The 23,401-nt window shown below is 36.5% G+C and overlaps 1 protein-coding gene across 1 annotated transcript in view; it reads left to right on the top strand.

The window, feature by feature from the left end:
* Positions 1-261: 261 nt before the first annotated feature.
* LOC5578753 (diphosphoinositol polyphosphate phosphohydrolase 1) overlaps positions 262-23,401 on the top strand; it is a 38,940-nt gene continuing 15,800 nt past the window's right edge. The window contains exon 1 of the mRNA XM_001657071.2: positions 262-911. The gene's annotated coding sequence lies outside the window, so the exon portion shown is untranslated. The remainder of the gene's footprint in view (positions 912-23,401) is intronic.

The raw sequence follows: 23,401 nt of genomic DNA, 5'->3' as shown, positions 1-23,401 counted from the left end.
AATAAGGAGTCGAGCCCTGTACTCAGATATGATGGAAATTGTTTTTTTCTTTTTTTAATAATAACGGTCTATCGGGGCACCGTGAAGAAATTTCTTTCCCTAGCGAGCTCGCATCAATTTTGGTCATTATTTTCTCATTCTGTCCCAGCGGCTTTCGACAACGAACTCCGACTCGCACTCTCGAGTTTTGCCCAGCGAAAAATTTTTCAGTGCACCGAGCGCAACTGTCAACGTGACGTTTCACCATTTGACAGCCATCAAGCCGACGACGAAACGAAAACGAACCGCGGACGGAACAGCCAGGCCAGGCCAGAGGTCGCAGGACGAGCAGAGCAGAGCGGTGTTGTGTCGCCTTTTCGTCCGTCGTTTTGTGTGTGTGCTTTTCCATCTCGCCAGCCGCCGATCAACTGGGTTGTAATTGAACACCTAACACTAGTTTTCTTCGTGCTGGAAAAGCCAAGGAAGTTTTCGTTTTTGCCGGAAGTGGTGCTCTACTGGCGATCGGATCCGGGAGTGAAGGGTTCCGTGAAGTTGGTGCGCGAGATTCGAGGGTTTGTTTTGGAATTGTGAGGGGGAGCTTCCGGAAGTGTGTGTACAGAGTGTGGATGGTTGCTATCGGACGGATTGATTCAAGCCGGATTTACCGACAAGGATTCTTGCGTTGGGGGAAGTAGAAGGTGGCAATCTCGGAAGAGTGCCACGCCAACAAGAAGTGCACTGTGCGGATCGATCCTCTCCTGTAGTGGGATCACGGAACGCGCCCGAGAAGCAATTCTCAACCCAAAGCTACCCTTCAAGATGGATGCTCTGCCGGATTCGGTCCAAATTAGTAAAAATCGCTCGCTGATCGTGATCCGTAGCTAGCTGCTTTGTGCCGCAACCGAAAAAGGAACGGAGATCCTTTCTGGGTGGTAAGTTGGAACCGGTCAACAGGTGTAAATATCCTCAAGGGCTCTAAAGCTGCACGGTTTAGGGGTGAAGATGGGGAAGTTTAATTCGAAGGCTGTTTTGCAATAGAATATGTGTGTTGCAAATAATTTCTTTTAGGAGATAAGAATAAGAGGCTCAGTAGAATGTAGACAGAAGAAACATTACTTGGGAGAGTAATTGTAATGTTGTTAATGTTAATTATTATTTAACATCGTTCAGAAGCCATTAAAGAACTAATCATACTTACTTTACTGTCGATATATTTTTAAACAATACTGCAGGGCTGGTAGCGTGTCACTTTTTAATGTCTTGGTTACTATTTTCGACCTGGTCGCTGAAAAGCAGAGCTCTAATGATTAATCACAAAATAAATTATTCATATTCAAAATTTTATTATTCAATCAATAATTTCTAACATGACTGACAAAAATCAATCCATCGTCTTAATGCCATTCATTTCACATGACTGTCCCGTAGTAAAATTCTCCGACTTTTCCTCGTATCTCGATATCGAGTTAGAGAACCATAGTCAATGGACCCGTTGATTCCACATTGGGTATTATATGTTACAGTAACTCATTAGTATTATACCAGGAAAGGAGCTCAAGAATCATTTTCAAAATGTTATTTTTTATTCTCTTCAGAGCTCTCTTCCTGGTATTGCAACAGTCCATATTGGTACAGCTTACAACATGGCTGGCCTGAAAATTTGTTTGAATTTCAAAAGCTTGTTCTTAAGACAAAGTTTTGATATTCTATTAATAAGGTGATAGAGACATTTTACATATTTTTTACATTCGGCTTGAATGCCCTCAATGTGATTTTTGAATGTTGAATTATTATCTAGCATGAGCCCTAGATACTTAACTTCATCTGACCCTCTCATCATGACTTCTTGTCTACTTGAAGGTTTCAAATAAAGCGCTGATTTATGTGAAAATATTTTAAGTTGAGTTTTAGAAGCATTTGTAGAACTACTTTCATTTTTGCAAGTATGAAGAAAAAATATCCAAACATTTTTGCAATCTACTACAGATAAAACGCAGACTTCGTCCTTTGGCGGAGAAGCCTGTGTCATCCGCAAACAAGGATTTTTGGCATCCCTGAGGTAAGTCAGATGTGAAAATATTGTATAATATTGGTCCCAAAATGCTGCCTTGAGGAACACCAGCTCTTACAGGAAGTCTTTCAGATTTGAAATTCTGATAATTAACCTGAAGTGTACGATTTGACAGATAACTTTGAATTATTCTAACAATGTATGTTCTTAGTTCTTATGTGATAGAGACATTTTACATATTTTTTACATTCGGCTTGAATGCCCTCAATGTGATTTTTGAATGTTGAATTATTATCTAGCATGAGCCCTAGATACTTAACTTCATCTGACCCTCTCATCATGACTTCTTGTCTACTTGAAGGTTTCAAATAAAGCGCTGATTTATGTGAAAATATTTTAAGTTGAGTTTTAGAAGCATTTGTAGAACTACTTTCATTTTTGCAAGTATGAAGAAAAAATATCCAAACATTTTTGCAATCTACTACAGATAAAACGCAGACTTCGTCCTTTGGCGGAGAAGCCTGTGTCATCCGCAAACAAGGATTTTTGGCATCCCTGAGGTAAGTCAGATGTGAAAATATTGTATAATATTGGTCCCAAAATGCTGCCTTGAGGAACACCAGCTCTTACAGGAAGTCTTTCAGATTTGAAATTCTGATAATTAACCTGAAGTGTACGATTTGACAGATAACTTTGAATTATTCTAACAATGTATGTTGGAAAATTAAAGTTTTTTAATTTTACGATCAAACCTTCATGTCAAACACTGTCGAATGCTTTTTCTTTGTCTAGAAGAGCAAGACCAGTAGAATAGCTTTCAGATTTGTTGGAAAGGGTCAAATTGGTTACACGTAAAAGTCGATGAGTGGTCGAATGTCCATGGCGGAATCCGAACTGTTCATCGGCAAAAATTTGAATTTTCGTTGATGTGAACCATCATTCTGTTCAAAATAACCTTTTCAAAAAGTTTACTGATGGAGGAGAGCAAACTGATTAGACGATAGCTAGAAGCTTCTGCAGGATTTTTGTCTGGTTTTAAAATTGGAACAACCTTAGCCTTTTTCCATTTGTCAGGAAAATATGCTGATTGAAAACATTTGTTAAATATATCAACTAATAATGATAAGCTACTTTCTGGAAGTTTCTTGATGAGGATGTAGAAAATTCCATCATCGCCAGGAGATTTTATGTTTTTGATTTTTTTAATAAGGTACCGTGGGGCAAGTGGGTAATGGAATTCGCATAGTTGAGATTCTTCACATTCTAGAGACTTTAAATTGAAACAAATGAGGTCGTGTATATGTTTTAGCTTGACTCCCACCAAATATAAGCAGCATGCTGAAACTGATTTTTGTGAAAAATTAAAGAAAAAATACAGAAAAAGTTTTTGAAAAATGTCTTTTTACTTGCCTTTTTTTTTTTACTTGCCCCAAAAGTGGGGCAAGTGAAAAGTTTACCGTTTTGAACAATAATTTCAAAAACAAACAGTTATATTCATGATTGCTATTAGCTTTAACATTTGTTAAGGCTTCCCAATGAACAATAACATAAGTAAAATGTAAACAAAGAAAATGTTATTCTTTTCACATGAATTTTCTTCTGTTCAGTTATGTTAGTTGAAATGATTCGACAACATTATAACTGCAACATTTCCAATGTTAGTTTTTACATTATAGGACAGCAAATGCATTTCTGCTCGGTAGAATTTCCACCGCTCGTTATTTGTTTTTGAGAAAGTCGAATATGACGTCGGATAACTCTTCGGGAGAAATCAAACGGAATTTTTCAATAACGTAGTTAGAATATTTTTTATGTGGATAGACCTATACCCCATTTTTATGCTTTCAACTAGCTTACATAGACATTCCACGAGATTTTCGTGTGTTCTCTAATATTGCAACTTTTCAGTCAACGTCTTCCTCTTAATTGGCTGCCCGAAGTAGACATATTAATATTGTAATGTTTAGCAACATATTTTAGAGAAGTTCCATGATTTCTAATAGCTTTTAACGCTTGAGTATAGTGTTTCTTGAATTATCAGCACGTTATGTTTTTCTATGATAATTGCGAACCATGTTTACTTATGGCTACTTAAAGAGAAAACTCAAATTCAATCTCTAATGATAAACTTTTCACTTGCCCCACCTGATAAGTAAATTGACGGTGTTTAAATTTAGTTATTTTTAGGTCTACGTCGAATTAATTCTAAAACTTTTTTATTGCAGTTTGAAACTGTCACAGAGGACAACTAAGAAGTGGTACAGGAAATTATTTTCCGCAACTTTTTTCCACTGAAAATATTATAATAAGATTGTGCGCCGCCAACTTGTTACGGAGTAACAGTTGACAGGTTAACAATTTTTTGCTCTATATGCAAAAATGGCTGAAAAATCTCAGAAATCTGTTACCTATCGTAATGTTCTCAATGGCCTCAAAGATTTACGCATGAGTTTAAAACGTTAATTCACATATTCAGTAAAATATATCAATTGTTTTCACTTACCCTATTTACCCACTTACCCCGCGGTACCTTAATAATTTTACTTCTTCCAAATCAGTCTCCCAGGAATTTTCGAAAACGTTCTCTTGATTGAGAATATTGTCGTAGTCCTGAGTATCTTGATTTTCAATTGGACTAGAAAGCCCTAAGTTAAAATTCTGCGCGCTTTCAAACTGCATAGCAAGCTTTTGAACTTTTTCGCAATTAGTTAGTAATAATTTGTTTTCCTCTTTCAATGTCGGTATTGGCTTCTTGCGTTTTTTTTAATTTTAGATAAATTCCAAAAGGGCTTAGAGCCAGGGCCAGGCTAAGTCCAGGGTCCAATTTATTATCGAAACATTCAGCCGGTGGCTGATTCGTCTCCAATTATTTCTGCAAATCTTGCCATATAATTTTCATAGCAGGATCGCGAGTGCGTTGAAATTGCCTTCTCCTCACAATTTTATGACGGATCAAGAGTTTGAGATCATCGTCTATAATCACGGATTCAAATTTTACTTCACATTTTGGAATAGCAATGTTCCTGGCGTCAACAACGGAATTTGTTAAATTTTCAAGAGCATTGTCAATATCAAATTTTGTTTGTAAAGAAAAGTTAACATCAAGATTAGAGTAAATATATATTCCAGTCGGCTCGAAAATAATTGAAAGTGGAGCTGATAGGATTGATAATCGCTTCTTGTAATATTTGAAATGTAACAGGGACATGATCAGAATCAAAATCAGCATGAGTAACTAATTGGCAACAAAGATTACTAGAGTCGGTTAAGACCAAATCAATCGTAGATGGATCTCTAGAAGAGGAAAAACATGTAGGGCTATCAGGGTATTGAATTGAGACATATCCTGAAGAGCACTCATCAAATCAAATTCTGCCGTTGAAATTACTTTGAGAATTATTCCATGACCAATGTTTGGCATTGAAGTCACCAATGACAATTTTTTTGACTTATTGCGAGTCAATTTTCGCAAGTCAGTTATTGAAAAGGCAAATAGGCAGCTATGAAACTATATATTTACCAATCTGTGTTTCAACAGAAACACCTAAAGTTTCAAAAACTTTAGTTTCAATTGACGAAAACAGTTGTCAGATTTATAACATAGCAAATTTAAATGATCCTTAAATGAGTGATCGATGGAAATTTCGTCAGTGTTACGTCTGTTTATGTGTGCAATAGGCATGCCACAAGTCAGTGTTCGAAACACAAAAAAAAAGAAATAAATGAAAAAACTGCCCATATTGTCCCGAATGGCTCTTTTAAATTTCATCATTTCAGAATGATAATGTTTGACTGTTAGAATGTTCTTAAAACAAAATTTCTTGCACGGAGTGTTTATAAACACTAATAAAATTTAAGTGTAGTAAAAAAATAATTGAATTTTTAGATTACATGAGATAATTTTACAACCAAAAATAGGGTGCTCATATCATCCCATCAGTAAAAAATCGGCTCGAAAAATGACTAATTTTGAAAAATCATTCATTCATCCGTGAACTTTATAAGACAAAAGAAATCATGTGGATCTAGTGTATTCATCTAAAAATTGTTGAAAATCATGCAAACATTCGAAGAATTCCTCATATTTTCGACACTTTTATCGACTTTTCCTTAGGGTGGCCAAACTACCCCACTTTCCCCTACTCATACAATCCATCATGTGGATTCCTGCAGAAATTCAATTCAAAGCAATTAGGGATTCCGTACGATGTTTTTCAAGGATTTTTTTTAGAATATCCTGCGAGATATTATCCAGAGATCCGATTGATGGTTCTTTCAATTGTCTTAGCAATTTATCTAGGAAACATCCTAAAATTTCCAGAGTCCAGGAGTTCTTTCAAAGATCATTAGAACTTTACTTTAGGATTCACTCAAGTTACATCAGAGGTTACCGTGGTGAATAAAAATCCGGACGGTACCAATATCCGGACACTTTACTTACTTACTTATTTGGCTTTACATCAATTATCTTGATAAAGCCTCACCAACAATTATTCGCCAATTCACTCGGTTCATGGCCGCTACTCTCCATCTTCGACTGTGACCCACGCTCTCCAGGTCCTGGTTCACCTGGTCAATCCACCTAGCTCGCTGCGCCCCACGCCTTCTTGTTCCGACCGGATTCGTAGCAGGGTTGTTGTCCGGCATTCTTGCAACATGCCCTGCCCAGCGTATCCTTCCAGCTTTAGCTACCTTCACGATACTGGGTTCGCCGTAGAGTTGAGCGAGCTCGTGGTTCATCCTTCGCCGACACACACCGTTCTCCTGTACGCCGCCGAAGATCGTCCTTAGCACTCGGCGTTCGAAAACCCCAAGAGCTTGCAAGTCCTCCTCGAGCATAGTCCACGCCTCATGCCCATAGAGGACTACCGGTCTTATGAGCGTTTTGTACATCGTACATTTGGTGCGGGGGTGAATGTTTCTTGACCGCAGTTTCTTCTGGAGCCCATAGTAGGCACGACTTCCGCTGATGATGCGCCTCGTACTTCCCGACTAACATTGTTGTCAGCCGTCAACAAGGATCCGAGGTAGACGAACTTGTCCACCACCTCGAAGGTATCTCCGTCTATCGTAACACTGCTTCCTAGGCTGGTCCTGTTGCGCTCAGTTCCGCCAACCAGCATGTACTTTGTTTTCGACGCATTCACCATTAGCCCGACTCTTGTTGCTTCGCGTTTTAGGCGGGTGAACAAATCTGCCACCGTTTCAAATTTTCTCCCAATAATATCCATGTCGTCCGCGAAGCAAACAAATTGTCCGGATCTCATGAAAATCGTGCCTCGACTGTTAAGTTCGGCTCTCCGCATAACATCTTCAAGCGCAATATTGAACAACAGGCACGAAAGTCCATCGCCCTGTCGTAGTCCCCGCCGAGACTCGAACGTACTGGAGTGTTCGCCCGAGATCTTCACGCAGTTTTGCACACCGTCCATCGTTGCTCTGATCAATCTTGTGAGCTTCCCGGGAAAGCTGTTCTCGTCCATCCGGACACTTTAATTATATTGATTAATTACAGTTAAAATTGAGTGATAAAATGTTTGGGTTTTATTCACCACTTTTTAATGAACAATGCTGTTCATTTTACATTCATTTCTAATCTAGTAACCACTGTCAAATAATTAATAAAAATAATAACAAATAATTTGTTCATGTGCGACCTTCGTCGCGATTTAACTTCAACTTCAGTTGAACGATCGATGAACGCGCAAACAACGTTTGTTTGAAGTAAAAGTTAGTGAAATGTATCTTTATAGAATTTTTTTTTCCAAAACTGTTTAAAAAGAGATATTTTGGAAGTTCGGTGACTCCATAAATATGTTTAAAATAAACATTTATCAGTGTTTAAAAAGACTGTCCGGGAATATGAGCCAGTGTTTTCAGATCCAGACATCGCGTAATGGACTCCCTTTTTACTAGTATAAGTTAGATTCCCGAAAGAAAAAATAAGTGAAAACTTGAAAAACAACTATGGAGAGTGTAGTGAGTGTTCAGAATGCAATTGATTATTGGATAAATTGTATTTATCTTCAATCAAACCACTTTTATTACAAACGTGTTATTCTTTTTACCATTGTAGGATAAAAGTGGACATCAAATTCATTAAAAATTGTCATTCAAAAGCGTGTTGATATTATTTTCATTAAAATTAAACGGATATTCAATGCTAGTACACCGTTGTCCGAATATCGATCCAAAAGTGTCCGGAATTAAAGACATCATTTGCCTAGGGTGTCCGGATTTAAAGACAAGACATGATTCAATATTTCATCGTTTTTATGTTAAAATCATGATTTTTACCAAAAAATTTATCACTTTCGTGAAGATCTGGCTTGAAACAATTTATGAAGCAATATTACATTGAGGATTTTCAAAAACAACATGCTCATATTGATGTTAGAACATTTTTGGCACCTTAAGCGTCCGGGTATTGATGCACCACGGTATAGAAACCACAATAGAAACCTCAGCCAGCGCAGTTGCTGGTTAGTGTAGTGTGCTATTCCTATACCTAAAAAACAATGCGCTCTCGGGCAAGGCATTGGATATATATAGAAGGCGTTGTGTTTGGATGGGCGTCTAATTCTTCCGAAAGAGGTGCACTTTGCGAAAAAGGACCACGTGATTATCGAGCTGAAATCGAATTCAGGTTAACTTCTGCGTTCATGAGTCCTCTCATGGCGTAGTGGTAACGCGCCCCAACTAGAGATCGGGGAGTCGTGAGTTCGATTCTCACTGAGAAGACGTGTAACTTTTTCGCAAATCTTCACATCAATTTGTCCATCTAATCCAATTGCAAATTATATGTAATGTTTAGCTTTTCGGTAGTTGTTAAACTTCCACTCGGCTGGTTGGCCGTAAACCACGATTCATAATTAAAAACAAGTATCAAATCTGGATTTTTTCCAAACAGTTCTAATAACTTCTGGATAATATCTATTTCATTCTTCTGGATACACTCGTGAAAGATCTCATGGAACTGGACTGGAAAAATCTTTGAAGTCATTTTTGGGAAGTTTTGCTGTATTTGGAATGCAAATATCAAATGCGGGAGCACCGAACGCGGCGAGATTTTTCACAAAAAAAGTAAAGTCAAAGATTGTTTCCGTTACTAGGTTGGCGGTGATATGGGCCGTGGTATCCTTTGATAACTTTGTGTTATCGAATTTGAAGCCCATTTAGACGATATTTGCATGTCCAAGGCAAAAAGCAATATTCCAAAGAATTGCTGGAGGAATACATAAAGAAATCTTAGGATTAATCTCGGCAGTTATTCCTGGAAGTATGATTAGAGAAAATCTAGTTGAAATCTTAAAGAAATTTTTAAAGACTATATTTTAGGAAATCCGGGGACCCAGATAGCCGTAGCGGTAAACGCGCAGCTATTCAGCATGACCAAGCTGAGGGTCGTGGGTTCGAATCCCACCGGTCGAGGATCTTTTCGGGTTGGAAATTTTCTCGACTTCCCAGGGCATAGAGAATCTTTGTACCTGCCACACGATATACACATGCAAAAATGGTCATCGGCATAGTAAGCTCTCAGTTAATAACTGTGGAAGTGCTCATAAAAACACTAAGCTGAGAAGCAGGCTCTGTCCCAGTGGGGACGTAAACGCCAGAAAGAAGAAGATTTTAGGAAATCCATCCATTCTTTGAGGCTTAAAAGTTACTGGTTGAATTTTTGATGATGTTCTAAACGAGAATTTTTGAGGATGCCCTAGGAAAATCGCTGGAAGAATCCTGGTATAATATCTTGGGGGACTCAGTACTTTCCCAAAAAGATTCAGAAAGAATTTTTAGAGTAGCTCCTGATATTTATTTCTATTTTTAGGTAATTTCTATTTTTATCCTTGGAAAAAATCAGGGTGAATGCTTGAGACATCGAAACCAAAAGTCTCGAAGGAATTTCTTGGGGAAATAGACACTAAATGAATTCCTAAAGAAGTATTAGGAGTAATACATGAATCTCTTGGCCAATTCCAGAAATTCCTTGATACAATTATGGGAAACGAGTGGTCTTAGCAAACTTCGTTTTCCATCAAGTAGGCTTTCAGAAAACGCTATGAATCGTCCCATACAAAATGACTATTCCGTTCACGCTCGTTTTCCGACTTTCCCGGTGAATACCCTGGGATTTTTATGATGATGATGATTTGGTTCTACCATCTATTGTAGCAAGGCATCTGCCTATAGCACTGGAGTAATCTGAAAAGCGATTTGATCAAGATTGAACTGTTGTTCGTGAGCAGTCATTCTCCTGTATGAAGGGCCAAAAATGGATGTGCGGACCCGCAAGCAGAAACACTTGCACGAAACCCGCGTCATGGGAAGAGAATCTCCTTCCAGAAGAAAGCTTTCACGAACAACAGTAAAATCAAGCCCTCGATTGACAGAATATTCCCAATAGATGGGGTCGAAGAGCCCGCCCTCATTTCACGAAATGTTAACAACAGGGAGGAGGCAGTCCCAAATTCCCTGTCCAAATCGCTTCATTCGGGTGCCCTGGTGGTCCCAGCCCAACCCAAAACACATACAATAATAGAAATATGATCAGATATGGTATAAAAAATGAAATAATGAAATATACAAAATATACAAAAATGGAAATTATAGTTATATATGACACAGATATAGATGTTCAAATTAATTTAATTCTTTGGATATGATGAATTCAAGTTTATTAAGCAATCTCCAAAATAAGGACTAATTACGATTTCTGGAGAAGAACGACATGCTGAAATATGAAGAGCGGTGAATAAGCTAGCGTTTCCGATATGCAGACTTCATAATGCTTCTGGAAGTTGAACCAATTCATTAGGATAATACCCCAAATAAGAGTAAGTAATTTGCGCGCCACGACTTGTCTGGTAGCTATGAGAAATAAAATTTATAACTTATGATAACATGTATTGATGTTCAGGGAATCTTGTAGTTTTGTTAGAGAAAGGAATTACCCGGATACCTCTGTATTACATGTAAACGGAAAATTCCAACGCTTGAAGAAGCTGCTCCTGAAAAAAAAATGCAACACAAAAACAAAACTTTGCACCAGGCACAACAAAGTTTCATCTATTCTGTCACATAAGTGTCGAATCATTTAGTTTTAGAGAAAAACGTTGATCACAAACGATTAACATTTCGCCTCCTGACTCCGATTGGCACTCCACTTCTTTGTCCATTGGTAACTTCAATGATGCCCTGATGCTCCCCTCCCACCACAAATGATGTTTATATGAAATTTTATATAGCAGCTCAAAGTATAACATATAATAATATGGGAACACAATTTAATAATAATATAGTCATCACAATACCGTACCAACAATATAATGTAAAATCAATTGAAAATCGATAAATTTAGTTACGTAATAAGTGAATACCCTGGGATTTTTATACACACAAACACTTGACGAACACAACGGAAAAATAATCATTCAAATCCATTGATTCAAATTTATCTACAAATTTCTCCAACATTTCATCCATGATAACTCCTGCAGTTTTTCCAAACAATACTTGAGTAATTTTTCAAGCTTCACTTTCATGCATTCTTCATAATTTTATTTGAAGTTTCACACAAGCGAATACTGTCCCTGGCCTGGATCATGGGGATTGACGGTGCCAAAGTAAAGGTGCACCGTAAAATAATATCCGTTTGTATAAAATATCACCTTCCCAATACATTGGCACACCTCTAACGGATCATGATTTATCATGAAACGGCTGCTTGCAGGCTGAGGATCTGTTAATATGTTTCTGCATATTATCAGGAACTCTTCGAATGGAGGGACCGCCAGGGCTCAGTAGTTACTTATGCACCACTACTTGTAGTTGCAGTTTGTTAGATGAATTGTAGCATCCTTTGTACTAATCGGTAATGGTGGATAGGTTTCGAAGCTAACGCATGATCCAACTTTTTGTTATGTGACTTAAAAGTGAGTATTCGGTGAGTTTCTGTGTAACATTCGTCGTTATAAAATTAATGATTGTGAGGGTGATAATGATACTTGATGAATTGCATTGTGATGATAAACTGTTGAAATTGCATTTGAAGTGATTGTGAGGGTTAAGTTAATACCACAGACATAATAATAACAGTATGCACTTATTTCTTTAAACAAACATACTATTGCCTAGTTCTTTACACTTTTACAATGACAGTGTTCATAATAACAGCGAGTGCAATAGAAGTGATCGAAGTATTTTTTTGTTACGGTCGTTGTGATAATTCGTAGTTCAATTAAATAGTAATTAAAAAAACATCTTTCAATTATTGGTAATAAAATAAATTGGTATGAAAGTGGCGTGATGTAATATTGGTTAAACTTTTAGCTGTGATAGTGGAAAGTGATAACGAAAGTTCATACATGATAATCGGATATAGAGGTGCTAGTGTCAAAAACAAAAGTGACGACAGCAAAAGTGAGGCAATTATGTGACAGTGAATAATAAAATAAAATGGGGAATGGGGACCTTTTAATAAAACTATTTCGTTCTTCACTTTAACCACTCTAGTAACATTTCAGGCCTTATCATAGTTTGATAGTAGTCTGAACTACTAGACTGCAAAACTACGGTAAGGGCTGATTGCTGCTAGGGTACACAGTGACCATTTGAGCAACATTGCTTAGGAACGTCTGTGTGATGAACGCAATAGAGGCTTATAAAAGCAAATGCTGGGAAGGAGCTTAGGGCAGATTAAAAGTGCCAGTACTACCCCTATCGCTACCGACAAAAAAAAAAAAAAAAAAAAAAAAAAAAGTTTCACACAAGCGAATACTAGGAAAATTCGCCTATTGTTGAACGGCTAAAAATCTAGCCTATTTTTGAACAGTTCGTTTATTCCTTATAGTGTGTTCGACAATTAGAGAGCATTTTTAGTCGTTCAACGATTGGCGAAATACCCTACAACAATTATTTCGACCGTTTCTACAAATTTCTTCAGAGATTCTGTTCAATGTTCTTCAATGAATGCCCCACAACATCCAGTAGAATTTTATCCAGGGATTCAACTGATTATTCGATTTAGCTGTTCCTTATTTAGCAATAATGTATAATATATTTTTTCATGGATTTCTTGAATAAAATTCTATAAATTAAATGAGAACATCCTTGAAGAACTTTTTTAAAAAATCTGCTGGACTTTCTAAAGTTATCATAGAATGAATTTCTGGATTAATTTTTAAATATTTTATTTAATTTCCTCTGAGAAATTCTCGGTTGAAATCTCGGACAAACTGAATGGAAATTCTGGTAAAAATCTTAAGAAATTTAGCAGCCCTTGAGAAAATATTGCTTGAGCTCATGAAAATGTCCCTCACGGAAATCTTGGATGAAATCCTCGCAAAATCGATTGAAGGATCCCTGTACTCCTATCCCTATCCCTAACTCTTGTTGTCTTTTTTTTTTTTTGATGAATTTGTAAAAGAAAATTTGGAATAATTCCTGAAAAAATATGGCAGAGTGTCTGGATTATTTCCCTAAAAAAACTTGGATGTATATTGTACTAATTTCATGGGGGATTCCATAAAAAGGCCTTTAAAATCAATAAATTTATTCTTTGGGCAAATCCCCGAAATAGTTTCTAATGACTCGAATTTTCTGATTTTTTTTTATGAAAATTCAATCGCTGTGTCTATTACCTGAAAACCTGGAATTATCAGGTAATTTTATTTAACCTCGAAAAAAAATGGAATTCTCAGGAAATTGCGGCCACAACCAAGGAAATTATTTTGAAATAGTAGGTAATTCATGTTTTATTATGTCCACGACAAGATATTTTAGCGTTGAAGGTCTCCAGAGCTAATCATCTGACACGAAAAGCTTTTCAGAAAAAAAAATCTATTGTGCTGCTATCATAACGCTACTTGAGCTGTTCAAATTTTTACCAGTTAGTGATATTCATTGATTCAAGATAAAACTCACTTATTTAGTCTAGAAAGCAAGGCTTTAGATTGTCAACTTGGTAAATGCAAGTTCAATTCCCAGTTCAGTAAAGATATCTTCGGATAAGAAACATTCTCGAGTTTCCAAAACTTGATCAAAATTCATGCGTCATGGAAAATTTTGAAAATTATTGGAAATTCAGGAAAACTTGTCTGGATTTTGGAAAAGTCATCTGGAAATTCAAAATTTCGAACAATTGTTTATATTACAATTGTTTGTTGTTGTATTTCTAGCAGGGAAACAAAAAATAAATATTCTGCGTGTAAAATGGCATGTGGAAACCAAAGCCAATGAATCAAACGGATGAGCCAACATGATGTATTTGCTGTTGAGTTGCGTGAGCTACAATTCAAGCGTGAAAAATCTCATTGATGAATTATGAGAATTTGAGATTTTCGCCACGCTGATCAGTACCAGGGTGGCCACCGAACCGGGAAAAACGGGACAAGCGGGAAAAATACGGGAATTTGAATCCATCGGGAAAAAGACGGGAAAAACCGGGAATTTGAGATGGTCACCGGGAAAATTATTTTAAAAGAACATCTTTTTTTTTTTTTATTAAGGCACTCCGTGCTCGTGGCCACTACTGTGCCGGAATCAGTTTTATCTGTATCTTCCTTTCCGATACAGTTCTATTTTTAACTAATCTATATTTACATTTGCTTTCACTCTCTTCTGCTCTTTTGCTCTCACACCGAGCAGGTAGGAGAGTGCTCTGCTGTTGGTCCAATCGATTTCCATAAGCCATAGTCCGTTGCTCTTTTGCGGTGGTTCATTTTGCCGTGTTCCTGAGTCGTTTGAGGCTAGCTGCCTGCGAAGTGGGTCAATTTGTCTCAGTCACCATCTGATACTGACGGAAGATGGATTTGCTCCCCTATGCACGGTCCTCCGTGCGGCGTCTTCTGGTGGCTGGACGGTTTATTTTTTGGAGGGGCTGGGAATTCAATCCATGACCTTCCGCTTATGAAGCGAAAGCGTAACCTCAAGGCTACGGACCCCCCAAAAAAAAAAAAAAAAGAACATCTTCAAGCTATTAATCTATAAATAATCAAAAATAAATTGTAGAAAGTTGATATGGTTGATCATATTGCCATTAAGCATCTGTTATCTTGGACAAATAACTTTTAAATTTTCTTGTTGAAACGGTCTAGTTTGCTACACTCAAGTTGGTTAGTAATGTTTTGAAATATTTTATTTTTAGTAAGAAATAAATTACTATCAGGGCTTATTTTTTTTCTTTATCTTATTTGACTCAAAGTTTTGAATCAGATATTAAAACTTCTTGCATAAAGTAACATATTGGATTCATTATTTTCTTTAGTTACTTTAGTTTAGTGTGGCTTTGTTTCATCCTCATCCTAAACTTATTAGCTTTAGTGAACTCTTCATTTTTATGAAGAAAAAAAGTAAGATTGAAAATTGAAATACTTTAAATAGGGTAATAGGGAACAAAAAGGGCATATCTAGACATGTAAATGGAAATAGAATGGTGTTTGTACGTCACGAGTTGGCTTGAAAACGGGACGACTGATGTGAATTATTCTTTCACTTTTGTTTTTTTTAGGGTCTCCGACGTGTTTGAGTGGAAAAATATTTTTGGGAAATCCTTCAAGAAAGCAATTTTGACAATAACTTTTTTTAAGTTTTTTCAAAAATTTGTCATTCCATACTAATTGTACGAGAGCCAAAAAATACAAGGCAATCTTCTACAATTATTGTTTTTCTTATTGGACGGAAAAATACCGTTGAAAACTTTGAAATAAAATTTTTGGTGTATTCAATTGAAAAACCGATCAAAGGGTCACTTTTTTACGTTCAGGCTCCTCAATTAAAAACCGGGAAAATTCTGAAAATTATACCGGGAAAACCGGGAAAAAAGCGGGAATTTCAAAATGAACTTTTGGTGGCCACCCTGAGTACACATTGTCATGGATTCGTTGAAAATTATTGGTGCTACTATGAGGACAAAAAAATATTTTACTAAAAATTTAATCGGTTTTTTTTTATTTATTTTTATTCTTATTCAGTAATTTTACAAAATTTGGTTTGAGAAATTCGTTGCAACTTACCACTAAACATTTCCTCTCAAATTCATCAACGAGCTTGTTCAAAAATACCACAAGTAAATCGTTTTGCACGATTTCATGTAAAAAATATATACAATTTTTACCTATTAAATTCCTCATAAACTGCAAGAAATTTTATCGCGAGTTTGTTTTTTTTTTCGATGTTTATTAATTTGGAAATACTTCGAGTTCTCTACCTACTGAAATCAGAAGTCACTGTTTTGATCATTTTATTCAGTAAAGTTAATATTATTGTGCTGTCTGTCCGCTACCAACCCTGATAATAATGTGTTTAAGCTTAAGGTGATTATAGAACGAAGCCACAACTCAGATTTTCAAAAGCACAAGACTTGAGAACCAAACAGCGCTTCGCGTTGAAAATTTATCCCATTGGTCACAACCAGCAAGCAAGCAATTTGATTGATTTTCAACGCGAACTGTTGTCAGATTTTTCTGTCTTGTGCACTTATAAATTCAAAGTTTGGCTTCGTTCTATAATCACCTTAAGGATAAAATCTGTACTTGAATCAGATGTACCTATATAAACCTACGGTAGGATCATCCAATGTAGGAGCTTAATAGTCTAATGAGTCAACCAGCTCATGGACACTTAGTCCCACTGGAACTTTCCGATCACACAGAACAATTTAAAAACTGATCTTCCCCACCAGAACCCAAACCTGATGTTGCGTAAAGGTTGGAGGAGTGTCATGCGGACTTCCAATTTTTTCGTTCCCATACAGCGCCGAATATGTATACATAATGCAAGCAGCAAACGAAAGGCAAACAATAATTAGGTAAGCAAAATAGGATTTTGAGTCAATGACGCATGCATGTGAGCACGAGATTCAATACAAAATACCTACCTACCAAGCAGCAAAGAAATGCGAGCTGAAACATCTCGGGTGTTGTATGTAGTTATATAGCTTCTAGATAGATAGGAGGCAGAAGACAAACAACACTAGTAATGAGTGATCGCTGCTCTCGGTGAGATTGTAGTTCATTGATAATTCTATTCATTGCCTCTACCTATCAGCGTTGGCACCATGCACCCCTTTAGGCCCCAAGCACAATGTGAACGGCAACGCGGCACAACGGCAAAACGGCATGCCCATCTTGATCTACACTTTACTTATCAATCCAGTGTTGACTAAATCCTTTTCAACATTGACTTGACAAGTAGAGTGTAGCTCAAGATGGGCTTGCCGTTTTGCCGTTGTACCGCGCTGCCGCTCACATTGTGCTTGGGGCTTTACTCCAGGACATCAAAATATCATTTACAGTCGACTCTCCACATCTCGATGTTCTACATCTCGATATCTCTCCCTATGTCGATGATTTCATAAGTCCCTTCAGTCTGCATACATTTTCACTCTCCTTATCTCGATATCTCCATGATTATGTTGATTTTTCGTTCTCAATTTTTCCTCCGTATGTCGATATGACCAATATCGAAGGTTACTAGACCGAAGTTTTGGGATTCAAAACAAATTAGGAGCGCAAACTGACGTTTGTTTGTGTATTACTTTCTTGGCAACGGAGTGCTTTTCAATCTAGTATTCTTCAAAAATGTGTTCTTTGTCTCGATCTCTCCCATCAAGACCCTTCGATATCGAGATGTGGAGAGGCGACTGTACAATGAATAATGAATATCTTGAAACATGGTTTGATATGGGATTCATATCAAAGCTGATATGTTTCCTAATTCTGAAACAAAATATTCTGATATGTTGGCCTACCTTCCTAAGTAGTTACTAGCTATTTCTAATAACTTTCAAAAGTTTTGTGTTTTGCCCCGCATCGGTCAGTTCTCTTCCCGACTATGGGTACACAACAAAATTATATGACCTTATGTTATTATGATATAAATATTTTATCGAATATAGGTTGTTACAATTTTGATGCGGAATGTTGTTAAAATAACTAAAATTATACCAAAAAAATATATGAATTGTATAATAAGTATAACAAAATGTGTTTTAAATCTATCAAAACATATCAAACCCAGTTATAAATTTTGATACTGTGTAATATAAGGGGTAACACATTTATTTACGGATTTTTTGATCAATTATATGGGAAATATAATAAGACATGATATTCTGTGCAATAGAAAGACAAAATTATGTTTTGTTATAAAACGAGCAATTTAATATTGGGATCATGCAGCAACAAGTCAATTTTAATTCACTTGCAATTGGTCAATAATTAAATGATGATTATAACATTTTGTTAACGCTTTGATGGTTCTACAAATCCAAGAGATTTTTCTTTCATTCTCCCCAAATGTTTATTTTCATTTCATCACTCATTTTTTCCATGAGTCAGTTGATATTTACAAAAAGTTACATAATATGATTCACAACAATATAGATATGCATTTTGTGTAAATGTTGAAACAATAAAAAAATAAGATTGAAATGAAATGGATGACACAACTTAAAACCAAACAATCGTAAGTCCAGAAAAAAGGTAAATTTCCAAATATTATAACTTATGGAAATACACTGATATGTGTTTAATTTTATTATAAAGCTGTTAAAAAAAAACAAACAGAATCGTAATCAAAATAAATATAATATATTAGGTTATATTTTTGTTTTAATATTTTCTGTGGATAACAGTGTCTAACAAAATTATATCATAATATGATAAGTAACCAAGGGGTGGATCACTTTATCGATGCACATTTGATGTGCATCAAATGCAAGAAATGCATTTTTTATCATCAAAACATCAACTTAGCACTGATAAATGAGATCACAATCAAATTGTCAAGCTAAGCGAGTTGTTGATTGTTATTGATTATATTTTCTCTGCAATCCTAAATAATATTTATTTTCTTCTTCCAGGTTTTTTTAGTTAACCGGAGTAGATAAACGGCGAAAAGTTTTACGATCCTATTTACAACAGTAGAAGACATAACAGAGGGAACTCTTGGCCATTCTAATGGGATGAAGTATTATAAGAACTAGGGATAAATGTATGAATAAACATATATAATCAAATAGGTGGAAGGGAGTTGCTTTGAAGAAACTTTTCAACGAGTTCCAACAAGGCACATTTCCAGCGTTACAAGAATACAAATTTGCTACTTGATTCCGGATTAGAGCACGAAACGGAAAAGTAATAGATCTACTGGTGCGTTAATAACACGTTGGTTTTCAAGCAACAAGCGCATCGAATATTGACTAGTAGGTAGTTGGACAGTAATATTTCCTGCAACATATCCATTGTGTCTAACACATTTAAAAAAACCCGTCCCCAAATCTCAGATACAGCAATGGTATGTTCAAATGAAAGAGATATATGCAAAAATCCCTGATTCTTTCGAAAATTCTGTTTGGATCCCAATGAGTGTGTTTTATACATGATTTTATAAAAATCGTTCTCAGAACTCTGTCAGAAATTTTTGTAGGATTTTGTCAGAATCTCAACTTGTAGCATTTTAAAATACTGTGACGGTATTTTTTTTAGAATGAAGTCCCGTATTTTGCGAGAATCCTGCTTAGAATTCTGTGAAAATTGTTCTTAGGATTCCGTCAGATCCCCACCGAGACTCATTCTAAAATCCTGCTCTGGAATGTGGAAAAGTTTGTTTTCTGTGTAAGAACTTTTCCGGATTCGAAATTGGCTAGGATTATGTCACAATCTTGTTTAACATTTTGGAAAAATCCTGCTCAAGTTTTCTATGAAACTCATGTTAGAATCCTGTCTCAAATTGTATGATCTTTAAATTTGCCTCTGAATCTGTCAATTATTTGTTATAATTTTATTCAATTAATGTTCAGTAATTTGTGAGAATGTAATTGTTCAATGAGGTTGCTCTTGGTTCTTAATTTTTTATCGACATTATTTGTTCATACTTGATAAAATTTCAATTTTGTCATTAAACATATAGGAGAAAGTTTTTAGATTTCATTGTATGTAGTCAATTCTCATAATTTTTTCGACCCTTTTATACTTGCTTGACTTATTATTAAAAAAATCAATAATAATGTCAAGTAATAATTTAAAGATATAACGGAACAAAATTAGTAGAGGAGAGTTAGTAGAGGAGCGAAAGGGCCAGATATGGGAAAGGTCTTCAAGTTAATCACGAATCGCACAAAACGAGGCCGCAAACCGTACATTGGGCAGACCTGATTTTAGCTTTAGGTTAACTATACAGTAAATCAATAGTACATGATTATTTTATTCATATATAGAGATGCATGCCGGTTCAAAATTTTCTTAGGGGGGGGGGGGTGTTGCTGGGGGGTATGAAGGACCAGTATCCACAGTCCCTTCTTTCCTTTTATTTTGTATTCCGTCTTCTCGCGCGGAAGTTGCACTGAAGATATATGGTCTCTCAGATCCAAAGTATGTATGTCTTTTTCTCTGAGGTTTTGTCAGCTAACAGCAATAGGATTTTGCTCCTCCGAAACTGCGACGAAACTATTGGCAGTAAATCCTGAGAATAATCCTTACATAATTTCTTTTAGCTAGTGAAAACAGGACGTACCGGAAATCAGTCGTCGCGGTAAGCGGATGCCGTTATCCTTTTTTGACCCTTAACGACTGTGGTCACTTTTTTGAAGGATTCTATGGGTCGTAATATCCGAGCATGAATTTAAAAATAACTTACGCAAAACGAACAACGTCTTTGAATATGTTTTATCTACCTCAATAGTTATGTTCAGTAGCTGAAAAGAAAAACGTTTTGAATTATTGGTCTAATTAGAATAGTGATTACCCTTCAATTTCCGGAAATCCGTGACAAGAATCACATCGAATTGTATCGAACTATGTATGTTTTGGATTTTCAATTCTTGATACATCATTAAATTTGACATATTTTGTTTTCGCTAGAGATGCGATCTAAAGTAAGCCATGAGCTTCGTATGAAAAAAAAATGCATTTAAATGCAGATAATTTTTCCGATGCATCGAATGCATCAAGAGTGATCCACCCCTTGTAAGTAACTCATATTTTAATAAAATTTTATTATATGTTAGTTATATGCCTCTAGCCAGGTTGCTTTTTACATGAAATAAATGGTTTTCGTTTTAACTATTTCATTTCATATTGCACTTCAAGATGTTTTCAAAGTAATTTTAAAAGTTTGGAAATTTGAAACCAGGGTTTTCATACCTTTTGGTTTACGGAACACTTTTTAGAATAACATTGCTGTTCAGAGTATCTGTTTATTAGTTTTTGTTGATGCAGAGCTGGTAGCACACGCAAATAAAACCGTTCCCAAAAATAGGCACTATTAGTCACGAATCCTGGAACAAGCTTATTTTCGGTTTACGAAAATACACCATGAATAAAAATCACAGTATCGGGAACAAAGTTCCACAAAACATACGTAACGCCTGCTGAAGTGATCACTGACCGCTTGAAGAAATCATAGAAACGTGATATTTGTTCTGATAAATAAGAACTCCATTCACGAAAACAAGAACGCTGTTCTGGATCGCGTTCTGGTGATCCGTGATTTGAACGACAAATTTTAAGATTCCTTTCATTGCCCATTTTATGAAAGATAGGTTTTGGACATGTTTTTCAAACTAGGACAAGCACAAAAATTTCCATTATAGCACCATGGTTGTAAATAAACAGCTTGTACAACATTAAGCAGCCCAAGAAACTGCATAATTTGAAGGAATAGCAAAACAAATTTCCATCGTCCGTCCCATTGCCGCAACGCTATCGAAACGAAACATATCAGCTTCAAAATCATTCCATTTGAGCAACAGGCAGCTTTTTTAGCAGGAGCGACGTCTGGATAAGTAATATCTAAGCAATAATTCACCTGAACCTAAACATAAAGCTGAAAAAACAAAGTTTCAGCCAGAAAATGAACTGCAGTTTTGCACTCGGGTCTCTTTTGTTGACTACTAGGTTTTGCGCATGCGTTATTATTATTGACAGCGCGCGTGAACAGAGTTCACACTGCCAGGAACCAAATCACAAATATGAATTTAAGGTTTTACGATATCGTGATTTTGAAATCATGGTGTTTGGAGCGTAACGAAACGAAGGTGCCAGAATGCAGACGAGAAATTTGTTCCCGAACTAGTGCAAACAGTTCATGAAAATCAGATGGGTTGAATCACGATGACAGGATCTAAATCACGAATCGGCATAAGCTGTGTGTTCTGTTTCCTATGATATTTTGTTCACGAATATCAGAACGGATTTTTTTACGTGCAGGTCTCTTTTTGTATACTGTTTTATATTCACTATTTTAATGCAATTTAATTGATCGCAGTAGGCAGCGCGCGAGTGGATGTGTTGAAAATTTATCTGTCGCGTTTTTATTTGTCCGGAAACTCTTAGATTCGGCTGGTGTAGGGTGTCATTGCTAGTAATGGACCCCTTAGTAGCTGAAATTAATTCTCGATGCTTTTCTGCAATGAATATCTCAGATGAATATATATTTTTGGAGTCTAACAGCAAGTTCAATGTTTTACCTCTTAAGAAACATTACAAAATCATTCGACTTTCCAGAGAAATATACATTTGGAAAACTGTTGTCCGAATGCCTATTATGGACCCTCCCGGGCAAGGCTGGTTCATTGTACTCTGTAGCCAGAGGAGGAGCTGAACCCGCCTTGCTCCCGGGGTCCATAATAGGAATGTTTACAAATTTGACGTTTCCTATTATGGACCCTCCATCTGATTCCCAAGTAATCCGGCTCGCTGTCGACGTGCCTATTATGGACCCACCTGGAAATGTTAATTATGGACCCTCTCGTGTGGTTTGATTTCCAAAACTGTTCAAATATCTGTATTTAAGGGGGGTCCGTAGCCTTGAGGTTACGCTTTCGCTTCATAAGCGGAAGGTCATGGATTCAATTCCCAGCCCCTTCACAAAAAAACCCGTCCAGCCACCAGAAGACACCGCACGGAGGAGCGTGCTTTGGAGAGCACATTCATCCTCCGTCAGTATCAGATGGTGACTGAGACAAACTGACCCTCTTCGCAGGCAGCTAGCCTGCTTCAATGATCTGCGCCACCTTAGTAAAATCCATCACATTGCACTAACAGCAGAGCTCTCTCCTACCTGCTCGGTGTGAGAGTGAAAGAGTAGGAGAGAGTGAAAGTTGATGTAAATATAGATAAGTTAAAAATAGATCTGTATCGATAAAGAAGCTACCGATCAACTGATTCCGGCACAGTAGTGGCCACGAGCACGGACATGGGCGTAAATAGCCGTCAGACTTGAGGGGGGCCACGGCCCCTTCTCTTGAGAGATAAAAGTCGTAAAGGATTTAGATAACATAACAATGCTTTTTTCGATAATATTTGTGAACCGATTATAGTGGCGCACTTTCATACAGAGGTAGATCAAAACCTTAAAATCGTCCAAAACCGACTGATCAACTTTTTTAGATACCAAATGTCACTTTTATGG

This window comes from Aedes aegypti, chromosome 2, assembly GCF_002204515.2.
Source record: "Aedes aegypti strain LVP_AGWG chromosome 2, AaegL5.0 Primary Assembly, whole genome shotgun sequence".
NCBI lineage: Eukaryota > Metazoa > Arthropoda > Insecta > Diptera > Culicidae > Aedes > Aedes aegypti.
The sequence above is the reverse complement of the archived record's forward strand: the minus strand, read 5'-3'. Positions and strand labels throughout refer to the sequence as shown.